Here is a 14,782-nt window from a genome sequence, read left to right as displayed (position 1 = left end):
TCTTCAAAATAAAATGAACATCAACTCTCTTTCATTTTCCAAGTTTATTATTTATCGAAATTATTTTCCTTAAAATTTTAATTTTTGTTCTTACTACTTTCTTATCAAGAATTGATTAATTTTATTGTTAAAAAATTATTTGAGTAAAGTGCAAAGCAACTTCATAAATATGTGTTGTTGAATTTAAAAATCCAGATGTAAAAGGTGATGTTGGGAAACACCTTAAAACCCATAATGTTTGTTTAAATACATCTGCAGGTACGAGCAAACAAGTTAGTGAAAAACAACATAAGAATACAAACTTGATCGGAGCTAAGTCGATCGGAAGACTTTAAAAATCCAGACCTAAAATGTGACGTTGGGAAACACCTTAAAACCCATAATGTTTGTTTAAATACTGCTGCAGGTACGAGCAAACAAGTTAGTGAAAAACAACATAAGAATACAAACTTGAACCAACTATTTGAAAGACCATTTACTCCGAGAACACCAAAAAACACATTGGCTATGGAACCCCAAACCTCAACCTATGCAGATAGCCTACAAAACGAGAAAAAATTATATAACCATGTTAGGAGAACCTATATTGAAAATATATACAAAAGTCAAACCTATTTAAACCGTAATCCTAGATCCACTACAACCAAAGAACCAAATCAAGACTACCTAACCCAAAAATTACAAGATTATAACAATTTAATTGCACAACCAAAAACTAATGCCAATTTAGTAAGAACATGTTACAATTATGGACTATTAAATACTGTATATACATACGATGGAGAAGAGATAAGTGGAATACCAGAATTACACAAAGCATTCGTCACATATAAAATATGAATTCCTCAACTACCAAGTCCGCACCCCTCGAAAATGGTATCAAAGCTATGAATGAAAAGAAATATCAGAGCTATGGATGAAAAGAAATATGAGAAGAAACGTACTAGTAGAAAATTAAGAAAAATAAGAAGAAAATTAAACAAATTGTATCCGAAATATAAACAACTCAATATCACAAAAACTGATAACGAAAAATTAGATCAATTAATAGATAATATATCTAAAATAGAATATAAATATATTCAATATTTAAAAATACAATGAATAACGAGAATAACGAATATAGACAAAAACTTACTGAAATAATTATAGCAAAAAGACAAGAATTAGCACATAGGCAAAGTAGACTTAACATTAATATATTCGCAGGAACTTGTAAAAAATCTATAGTAGCACAAATGAGAAGTATTTTATATCTACAAATACAGATATAAAGTTTAGAATATAAGCTTCAACACAATCTATAAATGAATAAGTAAGTATATGCCTTAGACGAAAAAATATATGAAAACTATGACGGATTAAAAATAAAGATAATATTTTTTAATCTAGGAAGAAGATACAAAAAAATAGGTGACAATATAAATTTAATGTTAGAAAAAGAAACAGTAAAATTAGAGGATAGTTTAACTCCTATGAAAAGAATAACAAAAGAAAATGAAGCTATAGATAGAAAACAAATATTGAAAAAATAAAACAACAAGCAAAAAAGAAAGTACAACAATTAGAAGAAGTAAAAAACACTAAAATAATAGAACTAGAAAAAGAGCTGGCAATGTTAAAAGAAATGTATGAAATGAAACAAAAAGAAAAAGAACAAAAAACAAAATTAGCAAATGAGATAATTAAATTTAAGGAAAAATTTCAATTAGAAGATGAATTAGAAGGAAAAGAAGAAAATAACCAAGATAATCTACCTGAAATAAGAATTGATGAAATAAATGACGATGATCTAGATGAACAACATTCGAAAACAAGCGAAACATATACAGAACTTTTAACAAACATAGATAATACAAAAAATTTAGAAGTAAATGAAGGAGACATAGACATGCATGAAAAACCTAGTACATCAGGAATAAAAAACCCAAAAAATTTAAAATATTATAATACAAACTATGAACAATATGATAAAGAAAAAACTAAATGGGATAAAAGATTGAATAAAAAATGGACACCTAAACCAATAACTGAACAACATAATATTTTAGAGTTAGACTGTGTAGTAGATATAAATAAAACAATCCAATTATGGATGGGATATATATCAAAACAATTAATAGATAACAAAATAGTAATGACAGAAACACCAGGATATATAGAAAGAACAGTTATAGGAACAGTAAAATTATGGCTACAAAATTTATCAGATGAAAGTTTACAAACTCTAAGAAGTAATAAAAAATTTGATGGTGAAATAGCTACTACAACTATGGAAATATTATTTAAATACGAAATAGCTATAAGAAACGAATTTAGTAGTATGACAACAGAAGTAGAAGAACTAAATAAAGAAAAAATCATAAACCGGAATCTAATGACAAAATTAGCAATATGTAAGATGTTTTATATAGATGAATATATATGTGCATTTAGAGAATACTATTATAAAGGAGCATATAGCATAGACGAAAGTAAAGAAATAAGAAAATTATATTTTACAAAATTACCGAAACCTTTTAATTCAAAAGTAATAAAAAGTTGGAATGAAGCAGGATTAACAGATACCTTAGGTGCTAGAATAAAATTCTTACAACGATGGTTTATAGAACTATGTGAAAGACATAAAGAAGAAATAAAAATGGAAAAAATACTAGTAAAAAACTTAGCATGTTGCAAAAATAAAACGGCACACCAATTTGGTTGTACGGACAAATACTATAAAAATAGATATAACAAAAAATATAGATCAAAATATAAATATAAAAAACCAAGAAGAAGATACTATGTAAAAAACTACAAAACCAAAAGACCATATAGACCAAAAAGTAAACTAACGAAATGTACTTGTTATACTTGTGGAAAATTAGGACATATAGCTAGAGATTGTATATTACCTAAAAATCCAAAGAAAAAGCAAATATCAGAAATAATAATAGACGATGAAAAATATATGCAGATAGAGTACGTAGATTATGAATTAGAAAGTGAAGATAGTATATATGAATTATCAGAAAACGAAATAGACGAAAAGAAACAGTAAAACTAGAGGATAGTTTAACTGCTATGATAAGAGTAACAAAAGAAAATGAAGAAATAGATAGAAAAATGGAGATTGAAAAAATAAAACAACAAGCAAAAAAGGAAGTACAACAATTAGAAGAAGTAAAAAATACTAAAATAATAGAACTAGAAAAAGAGCTGGCAATGTTAAAGAAATGTATGAAATGAAACAAAAAGAAAAAGAACAAAAACAAAATTATCAAATGAGATAATTAAATTTAAAGAAAAATTGCAATACTGAATATAATTCTTTCATATTTATTTCCCATCTTATTTCTGTATTAGTAAATGTTCCTGAATAATATCTACAATGATGTTCTATTTTTTCTTTATTAGACATATATTTTAAGACTCCTCCATAACTTTTTTCACTAGCGTCTGATTCTACTCTATAAGTAATTTTTTTGTTTTCATCCGGAAAATAAATAATCATTATTATCTATGACTGTAACTATCCTTTCAAAAGGATCTAATATTCTACTCTTCTTCTTCTTATACTTTAAATTTTTTCATGTGATTTATTAATATAAACATTTTCCTTTCGTTTTACTTCTTTACTTTCTTTTTAGAAAAACATATTGATGTATTTTAGTCGAAGGAAAATTCATATGATTTAAAATGATGCTGAGTAGAAGGGTGTATTAGTTTAATTTTTAATTTTTACTTAGTTACATATTTTTATGAGATAAATATTTTTACTATATGCAAATCCTTATATATAGATATATATTTGGGTAGGTATGTGTATTTAAATTAAAGTATTACATATATCACGAAAGTATCGTCAAGCTAACAAGATCTAAGTTTCATCAAGCTAACAAGATCTTCGAACTTTAGAATATATTATTTTTAAATGTTCTGATTTCGTCTTCTTTTTTTAAAAAAAACTCATAAAAAATAGGAAAATATGTGATTCATTAAAAATTTATCATTTGCAAAATAAATTTATATTAAATAATATGGAATAAATGTGGAATGTATGTAAAACTTTAAAGTGTAAAGTTGGATTACTACTTTGCCCTTATAGTAAATTAAAATCTAATTAACTATCTAAATAAACAGTAAAAACAATTAGAAGTCATATCTATTTATGTAAATGCAAAATTAATAAGAAATTCAGATATTGCACTTTAATTCATTTGTTATGGTAGTAGTATGACTTCTCTTAGTTATTATTAATTATTGCAAATGTTATTCACACCCTTTTACATCTTTTGTTATAGCATTATGAATTCTGTTAGTTATTACATTAATTATTTCTATCTTTCATCATTCCTTATATTAACTTTTTGCCCAGTAACTTTTCACATTCTTATACCACCCCTATATACATGATAACACAACATTGTTATTGACCCTTGAAAGAATCATTCCTTGTTGAATAAATTTAAAATCGTTTACAATGATATGGACAATATCTTTATTAGGTTTAAGGTAAATTGGTGATTATATATATGATTTAACAGATTGAAAATATTTTTATGTTTAAATTTAGTTTAACAATGAGGAAAAATAAATGACAAGTCAAATGACTATCTTTGATTTATGTAAACATTCAATCGAGAAGTAAAATATGAAAACCAACAACAAGAACATCATCCATCAGGTACCTTATAATATAAAATTTGATATATAAAAATAGTTCTAAAAAATGTAGGTATTTTATTTTACATGTTCAAATACTTTACCTTTGAAATATTTATACTATTAAGTGTGGATTACACGTGCAACACACGTGTTCCTTGCTTGGACTCTATGGTTGTTAGGGATGGTCTCTGCTTAACAGTGCAACACAAAAAAGAATTGATAAGAGAGGTGACATATGAGGAGATCATTGATTCTATAAAGACTATGCCAAAAGAGAAAGCTGCACAGGTAGATGGATTTCCAATTGAATTTATCACTTTGAATTGGGAGTTACTGAAAGATGAGATAGTAGAAGTTGTACAACAGTTCTTCAACATTGTTATAACTGTAATTCACAAAGTTCATCCCCTACAAAGGTAAGGACGATAGACCTATAAGTTGTCGTACTATCTTGTACAGAAGCATTTCGAAAGTGTTAACCAGGAGACTCAAGCAAGTGATTGGCGGTCTAGCTGGATGCTCCCAATCTGCATTTGTTGAACGGAGAAGCATTATTGATAATATATTGTTTATGCATGAGATTTTTTAGTGCTACTCTTGGAAATGGATTTCCCCGAGGTGTGTTTTAAAGGTGGAGCTGAAGGTTTATGATACTATGGAATGGGGCTTTCTCAAGAAGTTGTTAAGTGACATGGGGTTCCTGACCAAAAATGTTCATTAGATCATGACATGTGTGTCGACGGTATCCTATTCCTTGATGATTAATGGATGATTGACTCAGCCTTTTAATGCAATTAAAAGCATTAGACAAGAGAATCCTATTTCCCCTTATATTTTTGTCTTGGCTATGGAGTATTTGGGAAGACAACTTATTGAGTTAGCTAGGAATGGGAACTTTAATTTTCACCCAAGGTTTAGAAAATTGGGAAGTGTGCATTTTTGTTTTGCAGATGATCTATTGAAGTATTGTAGGGCTGATATTATCTCTGTTAGGCTGCTAAATGAAGCATTCATCAAGTTTTCCAAGTCTTCTGGATTACATGCTATGTAGATAAAAGCTCCTATATATTGCAGGGGTAGTAACTCATACAAAAGCAGAGATTCTTAAAGAGCTGGGATATGTTGAAGGTACCTCTGATTCAAATACTTAGGAGTGCCTTTAGCATCTAAGAAGTTGAGTGTCAACCACTACTTGCCACTTATTGAAAAAATTACTGCATGATCACTTGTTGATTCGCTAAATTACTATCCTAAGCTGGAAGAGTACAATTGATCAAGTCAGTCTTGTTTGGAGTGCAAGCTAATTGGTCCAAAATATTTCTGATTTCTAAGAAGGTGATAAAGAGTATTGAGCAGATCAGTCCGAATTTCTTGTGGACCGGTAATGTTACCATATAAAAAAACATTGGTTTCTTGAGAAAACTTTTGCAAGCCTGCGGTAGGCTATGGCCTGAACATCATTAACTTGTGTATGTGGAATTGTAACGACCTGTTCCCGTCGTTAAAGAAAATCCGTCGGGGAAAAGATTTGGGCCGAAAAACCTTTACGTAGTAACTTGAGAATTCCTAGCCTAGTTAAGATTTTGATGAAATCGGAGTAAGTAAGGTCTAGGGAAATCTGGTAACAAATGAGAGGTCTAATGATGAATTTGATCGTATGAGTGGATAGCTAAGATGATAAGGGACCCATACGACTTTACGAAATCGAATTCAGGCCAGTAGAACTCTTGAAACTGATCTTAGTATGAACGGGTAGTTTCTGGGCATCATGGACTGAAGGTGTGTTGTCAAATGGGGGCTTGGAATGTCACACCCCGAAGCTACACCTAGGACGCAGACAGGGGACCTAGGATTACGAGTGACCCTAAGCTAACCCTGCTGGCACATCATTAGTATAATAAAGTAAACTGAAGTAAAGAAATACTATGCGGAGCTAAATCATCATGTAAACTGAAAAGATGGGGAATACCCATAAACTATCTGAATATATATAAAAACTGAGAGTTTAACAACAAATGAAAAGTCAAACTCAAATGCTAAAGTTGAATCTAACTATGTATAAAAATAGTCTCTAACTGACTAGAAGTTCTAGGATATGCCCCAACTAAATCTAGCAAAAACTGAAACTAAGACTAAAACCAAAGGAAACATGTATGTCGTCCTTGGAGAATGAGGACTCACCACTGATGCTGCTGAGCTGAAGATCGGGAACCATCTATGCGTGATCTGGAAGCTAAGGATCTGAACCTACATCACGAGAAGATGTAGTGCAGAATATGCGTCAGTACTTGAAAGGTACTAAGCATGCAAGACAGAATATAACTGAACAATAAATATAATTGAACCAAAACAAATATCTGAGCAATGACAAGAGATAAGCATGATACTATACTGAGAATACTGAACATGAACGAACTAGATGCAATGACCAAGTTTATAACATATTGAGACTGAAATTTGACTGTAACTAATAACATGGTCAATGCAATAGAATCTGACTATAAGCTAGCTACTACTAACCAACATAAAACCACATGAGCTAAATGTGGATTCCGATGTATACGCCCCATCGAGAGGACCCAACATACCCTGCCAGAGGTATAGAGGCATGGCTGGCGTGATCACTAAAATGTAATGCCCATAGAGGGGACTTATAAACCTACGGGGGCATTTAGTTCTGGGACATTAGGGTGACTGACCCGACTCCACTCGGTATTAAGCTACTCCCAATTGATTATGTAATTAACAATTTATGACCGAATTTCTGTACTAGATAACTCAAAATACTGACATGCAAACTCTGAGAATGCGACATTAATGTACTAATAATGAAACATTCAAATATGAGGCATGTATATCTGAAATAACTGGCCTAGTATGTGTAATTCATGAACTAAAAGAAATACATAGCTAGGGTTCTGAATTTATGAAAGAATCTACACTAAATGATACAAAAATCATGATAATCTGACTAAAACCCAACAATTTCTAACATTCAAGAAACCCTAGGTTTAGATAACATTAAGGGAATCAAGATTTTGACTAAAATTTAGGGATCTAATGGCTGAAAGGAACCCATTTGTGAAATCCCACATACCTGGTGACAAAATTCACGAATAAATCTTTCGATTTTGGGGCTGGAATTGGTGAAAATTTGTTGCGTTCTTGAACTAGGGCTTGGTCGACTTTCTCCTCTATTTTGCTCTATGTTTGATGATATTTTGGTGAATAATTGATTAAGGTAAGTTCTAATTAGTTTACTAGGCTAAAATTGACCAAAACTACGTAGTTTTGGGGTTAAACGATGTAGTTTAGGGGTTAATCGACGTAGTTTAGGGATCCAATCCCTGAGGAAAAGGCCAAAAGACCCCTAACTTAGAATCTACTGAAGCCACCTACAGACTGATCGGTAGTCCGTGGACTGATCCACGATCCGTCCTGTCAATCTGGCGTTCGTCTTCAAAATATGGGTTTTGGGGGGTCCTGAGGGTCCCAATCTACGAACTGATCGACAATCCGTGGACTGATCCACGATTTGTCCTATTAGTCAATTGATCGACTTCAGAGGATGGGTTATGGGGTCCTGAGGGTCTGGACCTACAGATTGATCGACGATCCATCGACTGATCCACGATCCATCCTGTCTGTCTGCCGATCAACTTCAGAGGATGGGTTCTGGGGTCCTGAGAGTCTCGACCTAAGGACCGATCGACGCTCCGTGGACTGATCCATGATCCATCATGTCAGTCCGTCGATCTACTTCAGAGGATGGGTTTTGGGGGGTTTGAGGAATTTTTGGGCTTATTCTAGGGAGGGCTTCAAGTGGCCATCCACGGACCACCAGGCCGGACCGTGGGTCACCCTACGGTCTGTGGGTGACAACCGTGGGTTGGACCTACAACTTCTAGAAATCTGATGGTTCAGTCTGTTTTCGGATATGGGATGTTACATTATCTCCTCATTGAGAACATCCATCCTTGAATGAAGTCTAAACTAGTTAGATAGTGAGGGAAAGAACTATAAACCCTACCACTATTTACTAGAAACTGATTTTTGACAGATTTAAGTTCTAAGAATATGCAACTATGCTGAATATGCTAGTACAAACCGAAGGAACATGATTCTAAGGCTGAATCTGCTCATGAATGACTGAAATTCTGAAGAGAAACTATTATCTCAAGCTGGAATGTAATCGGAAGGAAAGAGATGAGGATACTTGGCCTTCATGGCTGCTTCTGCTTCCCAAGTAGCTCCCTCTACGGACTGGCTGCTCCACAAACCCTTAACTGAATCAACTTCCTTGTTTCTGAACCTTAGAACTTGACGATCAAGGATTTCAACTGGTACCTCTTCATAAGTGAGACTATCCTTCACACTTTCTAAGGCTACTATAGATGTTGGATCACCCACACACTTCTTCAACAACGAAATGTGAAAAATCGGGTGTCTGCTAGTCCTGTTGGCAACTCTAACCCATTGCTGCTTCTATATACGTGAGCTTCAGCTTAGCTGCTATGTAAGGCATTGCAGTCGCTGCTCTGGGAATGCTTAACACTATAGCCACTGAGATCGTAATAGATGTTTCTGGCCCTATCAGCGACAATGCTGGTGGTATTGTAGAGATGGCTGGAATGAGCCATAGCATTCGTGAAAGGACTGATGCTCTTGATGCTGCTGGGAACACAACAGCAGCAATTGGCAAGGTTAGATAAGTCTCCTTCTAATATGTAGCATTAACCTCGCTATGTTTATCCAATTATGCTACTATCTAATTCATAGAGTCTCAAATGCTAATCAGTTGCAAATTGAGTGTTTCCTGATGTCCATAGAATTTTTTTCCAATTAGATATGTCCTTCACACTTCTTACCTAGAAAGTTTCAGCAACTGTAATTGATCAGAATTTAGATATAAAATCAGACCGCTATCATGCTATTATTAGGTCCTTGCGGAATTGCCTCTATTGTCTTCTCTTGATACAATGCATACTCTCGCTGAATTTTAGAGTTTTTTTGCGATAAGCAGTTTAACTAATTTTAGTGTAAAATTTACATATTACTCCTTATCTATACCAATAGTTACTTATGGTCTTTTCAAAAATTTTGTACTTGCAGATTTTGAGAATTGAAGTTACAAGTCAACATGCAAGTTTAGAAGATGCAAAAGACTATTATTATTTTGCTATGGAAGTTATGCAAAACTTGATATCATAGTCTAGCTTGAGAAGTTGGTAAGCTAAGCTTTTTTGTTAAGAAAATATTGAAATTAACATCATGGGATGTGACCCAATTTTTATATTTATATCAGCCTTTTGTTTGAAGATTTTTTGTAGCAATCTTATGTTTATTGATAAATATTTTTAATTTTGTGATGCCAAACGTAAGAAACATTGGCTGTCAATTAGAGACTAAAAATGTTGTTCGTCCCTAAAAGTTCATCTAGGACGAGACAATTTCTCGTCCCTAAAGGTTAATTTAGGATGTGGTAGCTACTAGTCGCAAAAATGAGATCTACGATGAGGTAGCTTCTCGTCGCTACAGGGATTTAATGACCAGCAAATAACTAATTTTTAAAGAAGAAAATCAACTATTTGGGATGAGATATATGGTCTCTAAAAGTATTTTTGCGACCAGCTTTCCTTCCGTCTCTAAAACCATTTATGGACCAGATAACGGAGCCCGTCGCAATTGACCTTTAGCGAAGAGGCCTATTAGGACGGGTGGCGACCAGCCTTTTCTTGTCGCAATAGACTATTTGGGACCAGATTTGGACTTTTTGGGACCAGATTTCCCTTCCTTAGAGGGTGTTTTTGTTGTAGTGTTACCAACTCTTTTCAAGATCTTGTAAGGGCCTACATATCTAGGACCGAGCTTCCCTTTCTTCCTAAATCTCATCATCCCTTTCATAAGCGATACTTTAAGGAAAACCCAATCATCAACGTAGAACTCTAGTTCCCTTCTCATTGCATCTGCATAAGACTTTTGGTGACTCTAGGCTATCTTAAGTCTATCTCTAATGAGTTGCACTTTCTCCATAGCACCATGAACTGAATCTGGCCCTATCAAGGCTGCTTCACCTACTTCAAACCAACCAACTGGAGATCTACATCTACACCCATACAATGCCTCAAAAGGGGTCATCTGAATGCTGGACTAATAGCTATTATTATAGGTGAACTCTATAAGAGGAACACGATCATCCGAACTACCCTTGAAATTGATCATGCATGATCTCAACATATCCTCTAAGGTCTGAATGGCATGCTCTTCTTGACCAACTGTCTGTGGATGGAATGTTGTCCTAAGATTAACCTGAGTACCAAGACCTTTCTGAAATGACATCTAGAAATGAGAGGTAAATTGAGGACCTCTATCTGAGATGATATAAAAAGGAATCCCATGCAACCTGACTATCTCATTAATTTTAAGCTTGGCGTAGTCCTCTTCCAAATTCGTAGTCTTAACAGGCAAAAAGCGCACAGACTTAGCAACTCTATAAACTATCACCCAAATGGAGTCATGTTGTCTACGAGTACGAGGTAATCCTGTAATGAAGTCCATGTTGATCATTTCCCACTTCCAAGTAGAAATGTTGATCTCTTGAGTCATACCTCATGGTTTCTGATGTTCTACCTTCACTTGCTGGAAATAATGGCACTTAGCCACAAAATCCGCTATATCTCTTTTCATACCATTCCACGAAAAGACTTCCCGTAGATCACGATACATCTTAGTGGCACCTGGATGAATAAAATATCTGGAATTATGGCCTTCTGCAAGAATCAACTGTCTCAACTCACCCAACTTAGGAATATATAATTGACCCTGATAAGGAAGCACACCATCTCTCCCTTGGGAGAAAACCTCAACTCTCTGTTGATGGACTGCACCCTTTAGTTGAAGCAATATCAGATCATTGTCTTTCTTTTCCTTAACCTCCGCTACCGATAAAGATTCTGACCCATTCTGAACTGTTACACCACCATCTGATATGCTCAGAAGACGAACTCCTAAGTGAGCAAGTCTGTGAACATCCTTTGATAGTTCCTTTCTTTCTTCCTCAACATGTGCTACACTACCCATAGATAGTCTACTAAGAGCATCTGCTACTACATTGGCCTTACCAGGATGGTAATGCACACTCATATCATAATTTTTGATTAACTTAAGCCGTCTCCTCTGGCGAAGATTCAACTATTTCTGGGTGAACATACTGAAGGCTGTTATGGTCTGTGAATACATCTACATGAACACCATACAAGTAATGTCTCCAAGCTTAAGTGCAAACACCACTCCTACAAGCTCGAGGTCATGAGTTGGATAGTTCTTCTCATGCACATTAAGCTGTCTAGAAGCATAAGTTATAACCTTACCTCGCTGCATCAACACACAACCTAGGTCGACTCTGGATGCATCACAATAGATAACATAACCGTCTGAACCCTCTGGTAGAGTGAAAACAGGAGTTGTAGTCAACCTAGTTTTCAGTTCTACGAAGCTTTTCTCATAATTATCTGACCACTGAAACTTAACCTTCTTTTGAGTCAACTTAGTCAATACAGAGACTATGGATGAAAATCCTTCCACGAACCTTCTGAAATAGCTAGCCAAACCTAAGAAGCTTCTGATATCTGTAGGAGCGGTAGGTCTGGGTCATTGTTTCACTGCTTCTATTTTCTGAGAATTCACTTAGGTCCCTTCGCTAGACACAATATTCCAAAGGAAAGCAACATATTGCAACCAAAACTCACATTTTCTAAACTTAGAGAATAATTGGCGATCATTCGGAGTTTATAGTACAACCCTCAAATGATTCACATGTTCTTTCTCATTCCTAGAGTAAAAAAGGATATCATCAGTAAAGACGATAACGAACAAGTCCAAATGCTGCTCGAACACTATGTTCATCAAGTCCATGGATGTTGCAGGAGCATTGGCTAGTCCAAATGACATAAAAACAAATTCATAAACTCTTGAGCTTTTGCCTCCCTCAACTCTCTTGGGAAGAAACTGTCTAGAAAGGTCTCCCAAAAGCATTTCCAAGTGATAGGAACTGCATTTGTACCCCTGTTCTCTTTCCATTGAGTACACCAGATATGAGCTACATCCTTAAGCTGATAGAATACCAATTGCACCTTATCATTACCTATCACTTGCATCACTCCATAGATCTTCTTGATCTCATATATGAAGTTTTAGGGATCCTCACCAATTTGCGATTCGAAGAACTCAGGTAGATTCATCAAAAAAAATTCACGAACCCTGGCTGCCACTGATCCACCACTATCATTTGCAGGAACTGGAATCTACTGGTTGTTATGGTTAGTCACACTTTGAGCCAAAAGATTAATTGCGTTCCATAAGTCAACATTCGATACTTCCTGATCTAGGACTGGAGGAGCTGCGTTAGTGTTGCGTGCATTCACATTCCCTCCATATGCTCTACGAGGAGGCATGATCTAAAAGCGGATAACATTGAGTTAGAAACGAGGAAGTTGGATCATACCTTATGTTCGATAAGAATATCAAGAAAGTGAAGTTTTCTTAAAACACTTTGTAGCCTCCATTTAATTAGATGTGGTGCACTTCACACCCATAAAAAAGACTCTACTTAGTGCGGCTTTTCAGACATCCTAGGACTATTAAACCTAGTGCTCTGATACCAAATTTTTCATGCCTCGAAGCTACCCCTAGGACGCAGACACCGGACCTAGGATCACGACTGACCCCATGCTAACCCTGCTGGCACATCATAAGCATACTAAAGTAAACTGAAGTAAAGAAATATTGTGTGGAAGCTAAATCATCACGTAAACTGAAAAGATGAGGAATACCACATAAACTATCTAAATATGTATAAAAACTGAGAGTTTAACAACAAATGAAAAGTCAAACTCAAATGCTAAAGTTGAATCTAACTATGTATGAAAATAACCTCTAAATGACTAGAAGTTCTGGGACTTGCCCCAACTAAATCTAGCAAAAACTGAAACTAAGACTAAAACCAAAGGAAACATGTATGTCGTCCTCGGAGAATGAGGACTCACCACTGATGCTGCTGAGCTGAAGATCGGGAACCATCTATGCGTGATCTGGAAGCTGAGGATCTGAGCCTACATCACGAGAAGATGTAGCGCAGAATATGCGTCAGTACTTGAAATGTGCTAAGCATGCAAGACAGAATATAACTAAACAATAAATATAATTGAACCAAAACATATATCTGAGTAATGATAAGAGATAAGCATGATACTATACTGAGAATACTGAACATGAAGTACCTGGATGCAATGACCAAGTTTATAACTTGCTAAGATTGAAATTTGATTGTAACTGATAACATGGTCAATGAAATAGAATCTGACTGTAAGGGAGCTACTAATAACTGACATAAAACCACATGAGCTAAATGTGGATTCTGATGTATACGCCCTCATCGAGAGGACCCAACATACCCTGCTAGAGGTATAGAGGCATGACTGACGTGATCACTAAAATGTAATGCCCATAGAGGGGACTTATAAACCTATGGGGGCACGTAGTTCTAGGACTTCAGTCTAACTGAATCGACTCTACTCGGTATTAAGTTACTCCCAATTGATTATGTAATTAACAATTTATGACTAAATTTCTGTACTGGATAGCTCAAAATAGTGACATGCAAACTCTGAGAATGCAACATTAATGTACTAATACTGAAACATTTAAATCTGAGGCGTGTACATCTGAAATAACTGGCCTAGTGTCACACCCCGAGCCGACACCCTAGGCGAGACTGTCACTCGAGAACCATTGTTGTCTGCAAGCAGACCATTGGCCTGGCTTAACTCATAGTGTAAGACTTAAAGCATTAATACAAGGATTCAAATGCACTTTAAAAGAACTGTGTCGAATAAACTTAGAACGTTTAAGGATAAACATTCAAATTAGCCAAAGTGGCAAGTCACGTCTTTTAGCAAAACATCTAAAAATACAAGACTATGGAACTCATATCTAACTGTCTATGAAGCCTCTAAATACTAAGAGGGATGTTAGGACCAGACCCCCGATCATCCTAACAACTGACTAACAAAGAAATAAAAAGGGAATCCTCCGAAAGCAAGGAGGCTCACCAACTAACTCTGAGTGTTTAACT

Source organism: Solanum stenotomum, chromosome 1, assembly GCF_019186545.1.
Source record: "Solanum stenotomum isolate F172 chromosome 1, ASM1918654v1, whole genome shotgun sequence".
In the NCBI taxonomy this organism is placed as follows: domain Eukaryota; kingdom Viridiplantae; phylum Streptophyta; class Magnoliopsida; order Solanales; family Solanaceae; genus Solanum; species Solanum stenotomum.
The sequence above is the reverse complement of the archived record's forward strand: the minus strand, read 5'-3'. Positions refer to the sequence as shown.